Source organism: Varanus komodoensis, unplaced genomic scaffold (assembly GCF_004798865.1).
Source record: "Varanus komodoensis strain SLA01 unplaced genomic scaffold, ASM479886v1 scaffold65, whole genome shotgun sequence".
Taxonomy (NCBI): Eukaryota; Metazoa; Chordata; class Lepidosauria; order Squamata; family Varanidae; genus Varanus; species Varanus komodoensis.
This window is the reverse complement of record NW_025336284.1, coordinates 2,030,625-2,047,950: the sequence shown is the minus strand read 5'-3', so window position 1 is coordinate 2,047,950 and position 17,326 is coordinate 2,030,625.

Below are 17,326 nucleotides of genomic sequence, written 5' to 3'. Positions count from 1 at the left end.
GAATTGAGGCCTTTTGTTATGATCTACATTGTTGGTGGTGGTGGTGGTGTTGTAGTTCTATTGCATTTATATCTCTCCTTTTATAAGCTTGTGAGGAACTCAGGGCAGCTTAGATACCTCCGTTTTATCCTCAAACAACAATCCTATGAGGAAGGATTGTGAGAACTAGGCATTTTCAGCCTCAAGAAGAAAAGACTGGCAGGTGATATGATAGCACTTCAAAGGCTCTCACAAAGAGGAAGGACAAGATCTCTTCTCATTCATTCCTGAGTGCAAGACACAGAGTAATGGACTTAAGTTAAAAGAAAGCAGATTTAGACTAGATACCAGGAAGAATTTCCTCACTGTCAGAGCAGTATGACAATGGAACCTATTACCTGGAAAAGTTGTGGGCTATCCCTCACTAGAGGCATTCAAAAAGCATGGGGACAGTCACTTCAATGGGATGGTGTAATTTAGAGTCCTGTAATAGCAGGGGGTTGGATCCAATGGCTCCTTCCAACTCTACTGTTCTATGATTCTATGAACCCTGTCAAATAGTTTGGGCTAAGAGTGTGTGACTGGCCCAAATTCACTCCATGAGCTTCATGGCTCAGTGAAGACCTTTTTATATTATCGTTATTTTAACAATTAATGTTTTAGCATTTTATTTTATTTCTCTCCCCTTTTTTCACAGTTGCATTTATAGTGATGCTCTATATTGTTTTAATAATTAATGTTTATAGAAGTTTTATATTTATTGTATTTTATATATTTTGTAAGTCATCCTGAGCACTTGAAGAGATAGGATAGGGTATAAATGCATGCAATAAAATAAATAAATAAATAAATAAATAAATAAATAAATAAATAAATAAATAAAACTAGATCTCCCAGGTTCCTAACGCAGTCCTCTAACCAGCATACCACTCTGGCTCTTTAAAGCTCACTTTTAACAATAAAATAAATTAAATTTGCAATTAAGCAAACCAAGTCAAAGTTTTGATGTCAATAAACCTCTTTAAATAATTTCTGTATATATCATTGGCACTCAAAGGATACAATAAATGCTTATTAATTACACATGTTCTTCCAGATATGTACTATTAAGAAATCAGCAAATAACCACAAATAAAAACCACAAAGTACCTGCAAAGTATTCTTTTTTCTTTCTGCTTTTTACATTAGTGCTTATAATTCTGAAGCAATGCTAGAATAATTTTGCTAACTGTTTGTAGGTGGAATAGCTCATCCATCTACAAGCAGTTATATTTTATTTTTGAAGCAATAATGCTTCAAGAGATCTTTAAACATTCATTCTTTCTTTTTTACAAATGAAAAGGTAATGGTTGTGACAGAACTCTTGGAAAATTAAATTCTATCTGTATGCTGTTGCTGAAAAAAATCTATTTTTTTATAGGAACAGTAATGAGTAAACAAATGCTTTTCATGGACACTGAGATTCTCTGAACACCACCTTGAAGCTCAGGTCTTTTTCACTCTGTTCAAATAAAAAGTGCATATTTTAATGAAGAAAATACAACTATTTCAGAAAAACACACTCAAACGTGCAATTTCCCACCATAAAAAGCATGAAAATGGGTTATTTCTAATAAAGCACATTTTAAAAGTGTACATATTTTTAAAGTAAACACAAGTTTGGGAAATTGTAATTATTTTTGAAGAACATTTATTCCAGCTCATATTCATGTGAATGGGACATGTTTGCCTGATTTGTGGACATAATCAAAATTATTGTCTCTATAAACAGCTCTATTTGGTGAAACCAGACAGTTGTTGTTTCCGATTATAAACTAAAGTCAGCCTGTTACAGGAGTACACACTTCATTGCTGGTTACTTCAAACTGGAAGTGAGACAATTTTAAGTTATTTTATTTATTTATTTTATTTTTTCGATTTATATCCTGCCTTTTTCCTACAAAGGGCTCAAGGCAGCTTACATCATTCTCCTCCTCCATCTTATCCCCACAACAACAACCCTGTGAGGTAGGTTGGGCTGAGAGTCTGTGACTGGCCCAAAGTCACCCAGTTGGCTCCATGGCCAAGCGGGGACTCGAACCCAGATCGCCTGAGTCCCAGTCCCATGCTCTTAACCACTACACCACACTGGCTCACTTTTTCAAAGTTTTTCAAAGTTGCATTTGAAAGATAAAGTATACAAATAGCTATTTTAGTCTGTGGTTCTAGACAGCTCCAATGGAAATATATGTCTTTGATTTCACCAAAAGCCTACCTGTTTATTAATTTGTGAGACTTATTTTTTAATCTTCTTCAATTGAATAGGGGTTATTTTCCAATTTGGAAACAAGAGGAAATATCACAAAGCAAAAACAAGTTCAGCATCAGAGAAGAAAATGGAGAATAGAATTTATGCAAACATTTTGCATATCCACACAATCATTTGGGAGGACAAGAACTCCAGCTCCAGTTGTGTTCATATTAAGTATGAAAGTGATATCTAGGAAGTTTGAACCTGTATAAATAAATATTATTTCTTTACGTATTGTAATATGAACAGAAAAATTTCATTGCAAAACACTTCAGCTGTTTACTGTTTACTGACTTTACTGTTTGCCAAATATATTTTTAGAAAGTTATTGTGACACTTTTATTCCCATTAAAGGCTCAGTAAAAAGGACTGTTTGGAGTTGAATATTGTGTGCTTTGCATTTTGTTAGGAATGTATTAATCCTGGATTAAGGAAGCCAAAATGATGAAAAATAAACCCTTAATGAATACAGTTTTGGGAAAGAACTGTACAGAGAAAACAAGTTGTGGAGCAATTCATTTTAATCTCAGTTTCTACAGAGATCTAACCTGTTGAAGACCTAATTAATTTGTTTGGCTGCAAATTAATGACACCCATATCTGGGGACATTTTAGCTTCATATCTAACTCACTTTTCATGATGTAATGATCCCAGAGACAGTAACACATAAATAACAGTTTACATTATTTTGATGTACTATATTCATAGTACAAATATGATTCATCATGAGAAAATACAAAAGAAAATGGTCCAAGTTCTAAGCCTTGGGCCCTTACTTGTCCCTCTCTCCAACTACCCATGACAGTCAGAATTGTGACTCATTGAGTAGTTCTGGATCCCTCACACACACACTTACAGCTTCACCTTAAACTTTCATTGCACTACTGCAATCTTTTTCCAAGTCTGGTTGTGCATCAGTGATACTCCTACATCCAAGACGTAACGTCACTTAGAGAATTGGTATGTGTGATTTTTGCCTTCTAACAATATGTGGTGGCTTTTGAGAGCAATTAACTAATCCCTCCACAGCAATGGTCAGCAGTGTTAGTTCCAGGTTTTTGAAGGCTCTTGGACAAGTTCCCATTCTCATTTAACTATATCTTCTCAGCACCATTGCTCCCAGCCGAACATGGTTAAATAATAGGGATGTACGCAACTATCAGTTTCAATTTATTTTCCACATTCAAATTTTGGTTTATTTATTGTTTATTAAAAGCTTTTCTAACCTGTACCCTACAAACATCTCAGGACGGCTTACAATAAATGAGCAAAATAAAACAAAACCACAGCATCTGACAACTGACATACTAAAACCTCAGTTGAAATCAATTCAACATTAAAATAGTGGGAAAATTAAAAGGGGGTTGCCTGATGCTGAAAAGAATATAACGTCAGTGCCAGGCAAACCGCTCTGGGGAGCGTATTCCATAGTCGGGACACCACTGCTGGGAAGGCCCTCCTCTAGGTACTCACTCTCTGAATCTCCTTCAAGGACTCCTGCAGCAGGATCTCCACCTCAGACCTTAAGGGGTGGAAGGGCACATAGGGAAGAAGGCGTTCCTTCAGGTATCCTGGACCCAAGCTGTTTAGGGCTTTACAGGGCATAACCAGCACCTTAAATTGGGCCTGGACTTCAATGGGTAGCCAATAGAGGACCAGCGTTATATGTGAAAACTGGCCACTTTCCCCCAGAGTTTCCATGGTTGTTATTTTGTCCACCAGACCATCCCTGTTACTTAGTATTAAATCGAGGATAGCTGATCTTCTCATGCCTCTCCTGCTGGAGAAAGTTGTCAGCAACACATGTCAGGAATCTCATGGAGGGGCCATGTTTGGCAGAATTTGTCTCCCAGGCTACATCAGGGATATTGAAGTCCCCCATGATGACTACATCATTTTCCTTGGAAATTCTGGCAATATGCTTTTTGAAGGTTGCATCCATGTCCTCTTTATGACTGGGTGGTCTGTAATAGATGCCAATTACTATGGTTTTCTTAAATTTTGTGCCCTTTAAATTAAGTCAGATGCTATCAGCGAGGCTTTTAAGCACCTCTTATGTATGTATAGTATGATTCCACATCCCTTTTTGTCCCTTCTGTTTTTCTGGAACAGGTTGTATTCATTAATTGTAGAGTTCCAGTCGTGTGAGTCATCCCACAAAGATTCGGTGGTGCTGCTGTTGAATGCCAGGTCAGTCCGAAATAAAACATCTCTCATCCATGATTTAATTGTGATGAGGGGGCTGACCTGACATGCATCATGGAGACCTGGGCGGGAAAAGTGGGGGGGGGCGCGTCACTCACCCAACTGTGCCGACCCAGATAGCTGGTGCAACATCAACCCAGCCTTGAGGGAAGGGGAGGGGGTGTGACTTTAATTTTTCAAGACTCAATTTCCCTTGTGGGGCTTCCTGTCCCATCAAAGCCAGGTCTAGAGTGTTTATATCTGGTGTTGGGTGACTGAAACAGTTTTAAGGGTTCTGTTGGTGTACTGAGCACCGTTCTGCCCATCAGACTCCCTAACTGTGCTGATGGAGATTGTCTTGGACTTGGTGTTGAAGACCCCAAGGATGCTGATCTTGGGGGACTTCAATGCTGAGGCTGCTTTGACTGGGGCAGCTCAAGACTTCATGACCGTCATGACAGCCATGGGACTGTTTCAACATGTCATTGGCCCAACACCTGAAAGAGGCCACACTCTAGATCTGGTTTTCTCAACAGGGCAGGAAGATGGTGATGTGGAAGTGAAGGGTTTCACTTTAACCCCTCTGTCATGTTCAGATCACTTCCTTGTGAGATTTGAACTTAGGGCCAGTTTCTCCCTCTGTAAGGGTGGGGACCCTATTAAAATGGCCCACCCCTAGAGGATTAGGGATCCTCATGGTTTCTTGAGGGCTAAGGAGGATTTTCTGGTTGATAGGGCTTGCGCTTCTGTTGATGCCCTGGTTAATTTGCGGAAAGGGGAATATCCCATTTTTTGGGCAAGGTGCTCAAGTGGGTAGTTGCCGGGCAACTCTTGGAGGGAGCTGACTATCTAGATCCATTTCAATCTGGTTTCAGACCCAGCCATGAACTGAAACTACCTTGGTCACCCTCCATGCAGGGAGAAGGAAAGGGGGAGTATGTCCCTGTTGGTTCTCCTGGACCTCTCAGCAGGTTTCAGTACCATTGACCATGGTATCCTGGATAGGCTGGCTGGGTTAGGAGTTCAGGGCACTGCTTTGCAGTGGTTTCACCCCTATCTAACTGGCAGATTCCAGAAGGTGGTGCTGGGGGATTATGGCTCTGCACCATGGCAACTTTGCCATGGAGTTCCACAGGGTTCCATTTCATCCCCCATGCTCTTCAACATGCACATGACTCTGCTGGGAGAGGTCATCCAAGGTATGCTGATGACACCTAGCTCTACCTCTTTTACATCTAGTCCAGGTAAGGCAGTGATGGTCTTCAATCAGTGTCTGGCTGGGGTAATGGGCTGGTTGAGGGCCAGGAAATTGAGGCAATCCAGACAAGACAGATGTCCTGCTGGTGGGCAGTTCAGCCTTCCAGGCAAGTGATCTCAGCCCTGTTCTGGATGGGGTTGCACTCCCACTAAAGGACAGATGCACAATTTGGGTGTGCTCCTCGATCCAGACCTATCCCTCGAATCAGTGTTGGCAATGGCAAGGAGTGCTTTCTTTCACTTCACCTGATTTACTAACTGTGCCCTTACCTGGATAAGCAGTGCCTAGCAACAGTGACCCATGCTGTGGTGACTTCTTCTGGTGGACTACTGCAATGCTCTCTATGCATAGCTGTCCTTAAAGACAGCTTGGATACTTCAATTGGATACTTCAGAATATAACTGCCAGTGTATTAATAGGGGATGCAGGTGGTGCAGTGGTTTAAACTGCTGTGCTGCTGGGCTGGTTGATCGAAAGGTCGCCGGTTCGAATCTGCACAACAGAGTGAGTTCCCATTGCTCCGTCCCAGCTTCTGCCAACCTTGCAGTTCTAAAGCATGCAAATGCAAGTAGATAAAAAGGTACCACTTCGGTGGGCAGGTAACAGTGTTCCGTGCACTTCAGTGTTTAGTCATGCTGGCCACATGACCAGGGAGACTGTCTGTGGACAAACGCTGGTTCCCTCGTCTAGGTAACGGAGATGAGCACCACCTCCTAAACTCAGACATGACTGGACTTTAATGTCAATGGGAAACCTTTACCTATATTAATATGGACCATCAGGTACTTTCATATAACACCAGTCCTATACTGTTTACACTGGCTGGCAATTGAAGTCTGGATCCAATTTAAGGTGCTCGTTATGATATATAAAGCCCTAATTGACTTGGATCCTGGATACCTGCAGGAGCACCTTCTTGCCTATGTGCCCTTCTGCTCCTTGAGATCTGAGGCAGAGGTTCTTCTCTGGGAGTCCTCCTTGAAGGAGATTAGGAGGACAGTTACCCAAGGATGGAACTTTTCAGTGGTGGCACCCCTAGCCTGGAATTTTCTCCCCAGGGAGGTTTGCCTGGCACCATCACTTTACTCTTTTCAACAAAAATAAAACCTTTTTATTTTCCCAGCATTTTAATATTTAATTGGTTTTATTCTGGGTTTTATTATTGAGGCTGGATTCAATGCCATGTTTTGTTTTATTTTATATTTTCAGGGTTTTTTTTTCTTTTTCTTGTAAGCCATCCTGAGACACTTGTAGTGGATGGCCTAGAAATAATTTTAACAAACAAACAAATAAATATATAAATAAATTTATGAGCCAACAATGCAATGCAGCCCCAAAATGGCAAATGCTATTTTGGAATGCATTCATAGAAGTACTACTTCAAATCACGAGAAGTAGTTGTTGCTCTATACTCCTCACTAGTTAGACCTCACCTGGAATATTGTGTCCAGTTCTGGGCACCAAGATTTCTGAACGATGCAGGTAAATTAGAAAGGTTCCAGAGAAGGACAATAACAATGATCCAGGTTGGACTTCCGGTATGGCGTTGCGACAAGACAGACGTGATTAACGAGGCTTCGTTATCACACTGGTAATTGCCCAGTGGTGGGCCATGGGGGCTCAATCTAAGCCCTGTTGGGGTGAAGATAGAGTGCTTGGGGAATCTCCTAGACGGTGTGGAGCGGCAACCCCACATCTACTGGGAGAAAATCAGGCATTTCTCAGCTGGGCAACACAGGAGGGAAAAATCAGCCCTCCTCAAGTCCTTGACATACCACTTTTTAGATTAGTATTTAGCTATAAATACATTGGATTTATTGGGAAAAAAATATTTCTTCTTTTTTGCAATGCTACCTGTGGAAAAAGCTGTACTTATTGCTAAGTGATACAAAGGAAAAAGAAAAAGCCCTTTGGATGGAGGAGGAAAGGACACTCCCCCCCCCACCCCGGAGTTGAAAAGTGGCAAATGACATGAGAAGAGAGAGACAGAGCTCTTTGTAAGTAAGGAAAAGACTTTTCTTCTTTAATCTCTCCAAGGGCGAAGAATCAAAATAATAATTATTGTGGAATTGAATGAAAGATCTTTCTTGTATGTTGGATCTTTGCCAAAATTAATTGGTTATCTGCCAGAAAACTAAAATGCTGAGTGGTGTTTTTCTTTCTACTGTGATGATTTTTTGGGCCGAAGAATTAAAATAAATAATTACTGTGGAATTGAAGGATAGAAGGATTATTCGTGTATGTTGGACTATTGCCAAGAAGGACATAATTGCTAATAGAAGCCACCATTTCACTTCTGGTTCCTGGGATCTCTGCCAAAACTATCTGGACATGAGCCAAGACTTTCTTCTTCTTAAGTTAATTGCTATGATTATGGAAGAGTTACAGAAGACACTCTCAGCAATACAGACTTCTTTAACAGCTTTGCAACTATCCCAACAGGTGATATTAATACAGCAGGATCATTTTTTAATTGAACAAAGAGGTCGCTTTGACAAATTAGACATTTCCATTAATAAGGCTTTGGGCAAGCGATTGGTACCTGAGCAGAATATACAAAATACTCAACAAGCAGAAGGAAGATCTGAAAAAGGAAAGACAATAAGCAAGCTACCATGGGATTGGTTTGTAAATAAGCAACAAATAGATGGAAAGTTTGAAACAGTGGAAAAATTAACACAACCAGTGAATCCAATAAGCAAGGTTTCATGGGATTTGCATGTCATGTTGGAGAAGGAGAAAACAGTTAACCATTTAAGAGAGGCGTTGCTTATGTGGTTACATTTGAAGACTCTATTACAAACATTACGACATTTTAATATAAAAAAAGATTCGGTAGAGGTGTAAAGAAAAAGAAAAAATAAATATGGCAAAGGTGTAAAGAAAAAATAAGAGAACTTTCTTTTTATTTCAAAAAGGGATGATTCGTATAGGTTGGTATGTTCACATGTGACGCAGAAAGGCTAAGCTAGTATGGCTGGTGAAACTTTAGCAACCTAGCTTAATGAAATACTGTTAAATGGATGTCTCTGACTTTATCTGTAATTGAAAATAAGAGAACTTATTATCTTAAAAAGCAATGATTTAAATGGGTTGGCAAGTCTATACAGGATATGGAAAGGTTAAGCTACTGTTGTTGGTGATATAAGGGATGGATATAAATGAGGTATGTTGAAGACTGTAAACTGCTGGGTTTTTGTATGGAGTAAATTGTATTTGACTAAATGATGTTTAAGTTAGATGAAACATTGGTAATTTAGCTTAAAGAACATTGGTTTAAAAGATATTATAAGTATTAGCTACCACCAAGCAGAGTAGTTAAGATGCCTTTAGAGATGTTAAATGGATGTTTTTGATGTTATTTGTAACTGGGGTAGTGAGGAAGTTATCTGTCTATCATTAGAAAAATGAAAAGATTTTGAATTGTCCAGAAATGTTTAGATTGACCTTATCACTGAAGAAGAAAGAAGATATTGCAATTTTACTCAACTTGGAGATGCTTCCCTTTAACATTGGTCAAGAGAAACAGGATTTTGCAAGACATGAAGGGACTGATGAAGAAGAAGGAAGATAGTGACTTCTATCAAATTTGGAATTACTTTTTTTATTGGCTGGAGAAATGGGACTTGGTTCTGATCTAAAGATGTTTTCAAGTTATTATAAATGGATTTTAGTATGATCATAGAATGTTAAAAGATATGTAGTAGGGGATTGACCCAGGAAATCCGATGTGTGTGATGACTGATGTTTGCAGTATTACTCCAAAATCCTAATAAAATTTCTTCAAAAAGAAAATAACAATGATCCAGGTTTTGGAAAAACTGTCCTATGAGGAGAAACTTAGAGAACTGCATATCTTCAGCCTTGAAAAGAGAAGACTGAGGGAGGACATGATATCCCTCTATAAGTATCTCAAAGTTTGTCACAGAGAGGAAAGTCAAGATCTCTTCTTGCTGATATGAGAGTGCAGGACACAGAATAATCATGTCAAGTTGCAACAGCCCATATTCCATGATCTAATACAAATAAGGTATTCCATGCAGGACAGAGCTAGTGGGTGGGAGGCTTAGATAATGAAAATGGCTTCCACATCTTCTGTAGTCCCCTACCTCTGTGTTCTGGCCCCAGGTGTCCAGCCTCACTGATTCTTCCTCATGGACAGTCAGCTGGTATGAGATAGCCTGATACATTAAAGCAGGACCCCCTTGATAAGTGACTTGGAGAAGCAAAGAGCTCAGCTTCCTCTAAAGCGGACGAGACAGAAAGAATTGTTCAAATTGCCTCTCGACTACCTTTCTTTGTTCAATGGGTGGGCTGCCCATGCCGACTGCCTAGTCTCAGCCAACACTTGGGCAACCAAATCCTACATCTATTGAAGTTTCTTAAATGGCTTTAAAAGCAGCCCCACATTGAGTATGATACAGTAAGCTAGTTTGTGACCAAATATAACCCTATCCAGTAATACTGAGTCAAGGTCTCTTTCCACTATTTGAGGGATGGGCAACCTCTTTCAGCCTGATGACCCACATTAAATTTTCAAGATGCTCTCATGGATCACATTCTAGTGGTGGAAGGGGCAAAAATGCAAACTTGCTCAGGAAACCAGCAAATTGCTGGTCTGGAGAGAACAGGATGGGGCTTGGAGAAATGAGCCTGGTAATCTGGGGAAATCTGGAGGACTGTCCTAAGCCTGCAGGAGGATCGAGTTTGGCCTGGGGGCCTGAGATTCCTTCCTCCTGCTCAGGATAGTGCCAGAGCGAGTGAACCAACCAAAGCATACACATTTATGTGTATTACATATGCAACCAATAACACATTCATTTTTTATTAATTTATCCTGCTGCTTCTTTCCGCCCGCTCCCCACTCCATTTGCTTATTCATTTCTTGTACCTCAGGGTTACATGTATATTTTTGAAAGGAGGTTTTCTAAACACAGCCAGGACAGTTCCACCCCTTGCTGTTGTCTTTGGCTCTTGTAATCTTCAGGCGAACATTGAATTTTCTCCACTCTCTAGCCTTTTTGGGTGCTACAAAGTTATACAATAGATTTTGCCAGAGTCACCATAAGCACCATTTGGCCAGAATGGCAGGAATCTTCACTGAAGAAGACTGATGATGACCACATCAGCATCTGCATTTCCATCTGTGCCAGCTTCAGTTGTCATCACTGCATGGTGTGCTTGTCAGAGAAGTGATACTGTTGCACTTGCCAAGGTAGACTAAACTACTTTCTTTTTCAGGGGGAAAGGGGAGAATAGAACCAACAAAGCTTTACATTGTTTCTTTTTTATTTGCCATTTAAAAACCAGGTATAGAAGGAAAATTGTAGTTTTTGCAAAGCAATATCCTTTTTTCTTTAACAACTGCCCTATGATGTTAGACTATTACCATAGATGCTCCACTTTCAACATATTCCAGTGGCAATGCTTCATGGTTTTGTTTTCTTTTCTGCGAAAAGTCTCCAGAGTCTTATGGTGTCCTTGTGATCTCTGTTGATATACCCACATATATTTTCTGTAGCACCTAAGTGCCCAGAAAGACAGCATCAGATTTGTAAAGCTGCATCTGTCCTCTGAAGCAGACAGTGTGTCTGCATGGCTTTGGGGTCAGGTAATCACAAAACAAACCGAAAATTAAAAGAACAAAACAAACACACAAATGCTGCATACACTGATATACTATCAGAACACTGATAGAGTAAAGAAGCCGATAGGCTGTGTTTGAGCAACTTCAGCTGAGAACACCACCTGACTAGGAATGGTTTCCCCTCCTATTTGTCTTTAAAAAAAAAATCTGTAGCCATTGCACACATTCTTATATTTACCTAGGGATGTATTATATATGCATTTGCCTTTGATCAGTGTTTTGACCAGCTCGCACCTTCTGGACTAAACTTGGATGCAATCTGAAGTCAACATTCATACACTTTCAAGCTTGCAGCATGATTTGTAGACAAAATAAAATTAAAATAAAGACATTTGATAGTGTGAGTACATTTCAAAATGTTTACGATTCAAAAAAAGTCCACAGAAATGTGCACAGATTTTCATTTAAGGATAAAAAAAAAAAGCTTAGAATATGATCCAGACTTGAGTTGGGGTGAGCATAAGGAACTTCAACAAGTTTTAGTTTTGTTGATTGCACTTCCCTAAACAAGTGTATACAAAAGAAAAATGAAAACAGTGTGTCAGGGGCTTATTGGAATTTCTACTTCCATGGTGTATTTTTTCCGTGCCAGCTGTTTCAACATGTTGTCCAACAGTAAAAATCCCTGGATGTTTTGTACATAATATATTTCCCAGATCTAGGAGTTCTGTGGCTAGAATAATCATTGCATGACCAAGCTACAGTCCCTGGTTGTCTGTAGGATTGTTTGTTTTTCCTCTATTTTTAAAAATTTCACAATTTGTACACTTCATTTTTAAAAAACCTTGTAAAACCATTTACCTTTCAGAATTGGTTTTTCTTTCTTTCTTCTTTTGGTGTTGGAGTGATTTGTGCCTCTTTCAGCATCACTGAAGTTACAACTTTGCATGCTTACGCATTTATAAATTATTATACATCTGAAGAAAACAAGAGTGTGGTCTAGGCTTATATAAATCTGGGTTGTGTGCATATTTACAATCTCATTTTAAGAATCATATCTCATACCCCAAATTCTGTGAATGGCAGTCAAAGGTAGGTGCTGCTGACTAAACTATAGATACGACCTCAGTGCCTGAGAGGGAGCTACAACCATTTTATTTGCATTTTATTGTATGTTGTGAGCCGCCCCGAGGCTTCGGCAAGGGGCGGCATAGAAATGTTTTAATAAAATAAATAAATAAACCATCCTCTTTAATAATATATAGAGACCATCTTAGTTGGATCTCTTTGGACTGTAGGTGTGGGTGGCCAAAGTTTTAAGTGAGGTTTCTTTTTTCTGTTTTGGAAGACAGCAGCAGGTTCCACTAAAACTCATCAGCAAAACTGTCCATCAGGTTAAGATATCTGTGCACTGAAGAACTGTGAAAATCATATTTTGCAGTTTAGATAGATGCCAGTGGATGAGCACTTTGAGGTGAGAGTAAGGCTCTAGGGAGTGTCATTCCATTTTTAATTTGCTAGTTCTGGGCAGCCAGATGAGGTGTGATCATGGTGTACCCTTGTGGCAGGTGTTGCTCAGTCTCTTCAAGGAACAGGAACTACTAATATGACAGCAATTTTATAAAAAGGAAGATGAATGCTGACACAAAATCTAAGGGGAATAAAATGCATTGGTTAAATGAAGAACCTCACTAGGTATTTACATGCCTAAGCAGCAGTTTAAAACCATCAGAAATTGTCACATACTCTCTGTGTCATTATGTAAAATTAATCAAATGCAGAAACAATGAAAATGTAATAATGAACAAGCCTTGGCTTTGCTCTGATTGAGCAGCCAATTGCTTCTGGATATATTAGTGTTTATTGATATTGACCAGATGTGTACAATCACTCTTTTACCCTGCTTGAATAGGAGCCATCTGTTTATCTTCAGATGATTATAGCATTTAATGTCTGCACTTCTGCCAGTGGCATTTAGAACTAGACCTTTAACCTCTGATGAAGTGAGCTTCTGTCAGAAAGAAATATTATAAGAAATTTCCAGAAATGCATGGATCCAACACCATCAACCTTGCCTCCCCTCCTTCCACATCTTCTGATGAACTGGTAAGAACAAAGTAAACCCTTTTTTGTTGAAACTTCCATAAAAGAGTGAGATCCGTGAAAGCAAGGTAATTTCTCCATTACACAGGGGTCCAAAATGGCAGCAGCTGGCCAGAGCGAGCAGAGTCTACCAACCTCCATTATGAATCCCCAGCAGGATGAATTGGAAAGTTGATAGGGTGAAACAGATGGTGAAACATAAGAAGTGGCAAGGATTGACAATGATACTTTGGTCCAAAATGTTGAGATTCAAAAAATGCACATCTATAAAGCTTGAATATAAACATACTATGCCCCATCCTGATAATCCGCATCCCTCAGTGTTAAATAAGGACATTTGCAGAAAGATATATTGAAGGACAGTACATTTACCATACTGATTATATGGAAATATATAATCAATTATATGGAAATTGAAGCTGAAGCTAGGTGGAAGGTGTGGGATAAGTACTGAAAACTGAATCCTATGGGGCACCAATTCAGGATGGCAACAGCTTCACCTCGAAGAGATGTGAAAGAGAGGTAGAACTGAGTTTCATCAGCATACTGCTGAGTCCTCAGCCCAAACCTCCGGATGAACTCTCCCAGCAGCTTCACATAGATGTTAAAGAGCATGAGGAACAGCACTCAGCTCTGCAGTACCCCATGGGGCAACCGCCATGGCGGAGAGCAACTGTCCCCCAGCACTACTTTCTGAAGCCAACCAGCTGGGTAGGAGCAGAACCACTGCGAAGCAGTGCCCCCAACCCCAACCCTGTCCAACTTGTCCAGAAGGACACCATGGTCAATGGTGTCAAAGGCTGTTGAGAGATCAAGGAGAACCAGCGGGGTCGCACTCCCCTGTCCCTCTCCCTGCACAGGTCATCATACAGGACAACCAAGCCCATCTCCGCCCCAGACCCAGGCCTAAAGCCCAATTGAAATGGATCCAGATAATCTGTATCCTCCAAGAGTGCCTGCAGCCGCCTGGCCACCACCTGCTCCAACACCTTGCCCCAAAAGGGGAGATTAACAATGGGCCTGTAGTTATCCAATATCCGTGGAACCAGGCCTGGTCTTTTTAGGAGTGGTCTTACTACTGCCTCCTTTGGGGTGGGGACCACTTTCTCTCTTTCTTTCTCTCTTTCTCTCTTTCTTTCTCATTGACAGCCTCCTGGACCCAGGGCCAAACCCCTTCAGATCTTCCAGTCAACAAGGATGGGCAAGGGTCAAGAAGGCTTGTGGTGATCAGACAGAGCCAAGCACCGTGTCCACATCCTCGGGTCTCAGTAACTGAAACTCATCCAATAACGGACCATTAGACGGTGCACTGGACACATCCGAACACTGCACTGCACAAATGGCAGAGTCAAGCTCCAGGCGAATCGGAGTGATTTTTCCCACAAAGTGAGAAGCAAATTTGTCAAAGAGAGCTGTTCGGGGCTCTGGGGTCTCATCCAGGGAACCAGATTGTAGGAGGCCCCAGACCACTCAAAATAGCTCAGCTGGATGGCACTGCGAGGGAGCAATAAGGGAGGCAAAGTATCCATTGCAACTGAGTAGGCTTGATAACTTGGTGTCCTGCAACAGCTTGGATTTGATGGCCTTCATGGCCCCTTCTAACTCTACTATTCTATGATTCTAGGGCTGAACTCACAACAGATGTGTGTTTTTTAATAATAATCCCATAGCAGTGCAATTCTGTACTTTTAAAAACTCATTAAGCCCCAGTGTTCAATCAGATAGACTTCTCTGCAGTCATGGATACAATTGCACCAGTGATGAATATGAGTGCTAAACTGGGGAATTTGCAGCCCAAGAATAAGTGTATGTAATTCTGCAATGTTATGATGGGTCATATATATCTAATTATATACCAGTGTGTCTTCTTGGGTATGGAGAGGTTAGGATTTGTGATCATTTAGATCAGGGGTCCTCAAACCTTTCCACCAGGGGGCCGGTTGAAAGGTGACGGTGCTGGGTATGGGCTGGAAAGGTGGTGCTGGGGGTGCAAGCAGGCTGGCGTGGGGGCGTGGCGTGCGTGGCGTGGCGAGGCAGCATGGGGCTGGGCAGGTGCTACAAGATGGGCGCACCAGGCAGCGGCTTGCTCGCTTGGAGGTCATTTTCTCCGAGCGAGCAAACTGCTGCCTCCCCGTGTGCAGGGTGAGGTGGGCGGCGGTGGGCGTGTGCATGGGTGCAGGCATAAGCACGGCAGGTCTAAATGGGCATGGTGGGCTGGATAAATGGGCATGGCAGGCTGGATCTGGCCCTCGAGCCATAGTTTGAGGACCAATGATTTAGATCATGCCTATGGATGGTGACATGAGATCACCTTCTAGGTGTACAACAGCATCACTGAATGGTAGCCAATTCCGTTTAATTATTATTGTTCTTAACTGATCAGATTTTAATGCTAAATAATATTCATGAGGAAGACCATACCCCTGGAGGGGAAAAAGTTTGTAAATAGAATAGTAACGAGGGCATTTCATCTTTAACCATTAAAGCTGAAGTTCATAAATATGAGAACAACTCCCTGCATGTTCTCTCTAACTTTCCCTGTAATCTGTAAGTGCAGCAATTGAAAAACATAATTGGTGTGAGACAGCAAGCGATTATTTTGAAACTTTTGGGGTCAACATGAAAACAGTGGGAGAGAATTTCATTTGAATTAATGATAGTGAATAATGCCATAAAGATAAAACAAAATAATAATTGTGGTTTACATGACTATGGACAATTAAGAGGACAAGCACATAGAGCTACATTTTTGGAGAACGTATTTCCTCTTGTAATTGGGATCAAAAATGAAAAGACCTGGATATCAAAGAAAACTTTGATGTCTGAAATGAGTCATCAGAAATAAACACAAATCACTTAGAATAAATGATGGCCTAATGAGTATCCTAACTGTAGACACTCCATTTCTATTTTAGAGTCAGCACTGAATGTAAAGCAATATATATTCCACGCCATTCTGGCACGTCCCCTACCATATATGTGATAACCTAGGAGACAGAGAAGGAAAATGTTTTCCTATCAAGGCTTTTATATCTTCAGGGGAATAATGTTTTGTGGCTCGAATTCCAGTGGTGAATTGGGTCAGGGATAGCTGTGAGTGGAGACAGAGTTGGCAGAGGGCAGGCCAACACACTCATCTCCTCACTTGCTTTACCTCTTAAGATATTTCCCAAGCATGCTTCCCATAATCAGGTGTGTGTGGTGTCTTGATGGCAGCTGCGAGAATGAATAAGCAGACACCCTCTGCAGAGAACCCAAACTTACAACAGCACTGCTGCGTAGAGGCAAAACCAACTGCAAGCTTCCAGAATATGTACAAAGTAATTTATAGCCTAGTCATGTATGCAGGTACAGGGTAGTTGATGACAAAATAATGACAGCACAATGACAATTTTGATGTCTGCATACACAGGACAATAACAGATGTAATAACAGAGTCCGCTCTTCCCCTTGGTATACACCTGAATTGCGGTCAATGAAGCGGGTTGGGAGACAACTAGAGCGTAGGTGGAGGAAATCACGGGATGAATCTGACCGAACACACTTGAGAGCCCACTATTGGGCCTATGCTGTGGCAGTGAAGGCGGCGAAAAAGAAGTTTTTTTCCGCTTCCATTGCCTCCTCACAATGCCGTCTGGCGGAGCATTTTTGAGTGGTACAAGGCCTGGTTCGCCCGGGTCCTAAGGAAGATCCGGTTCCACCCTCAAAGGCCCGCTGTGACGACTTTGCCAGGCATTTCAGGGAGAAAATCGCTCAGATTCGTCACGAGCTGGGCTCCACTAATGAATCAGAGGTCTCTGGGGAGACACCAATGCTACCGTCTGGTCCAAAATTATTGGAGGAATTTCAATTATTGCGGCCCAATGATGTGGACAAGGTGCTTGGACGAGTACGTCCCACCACTTGCCTATTGGATCCTTGCCCG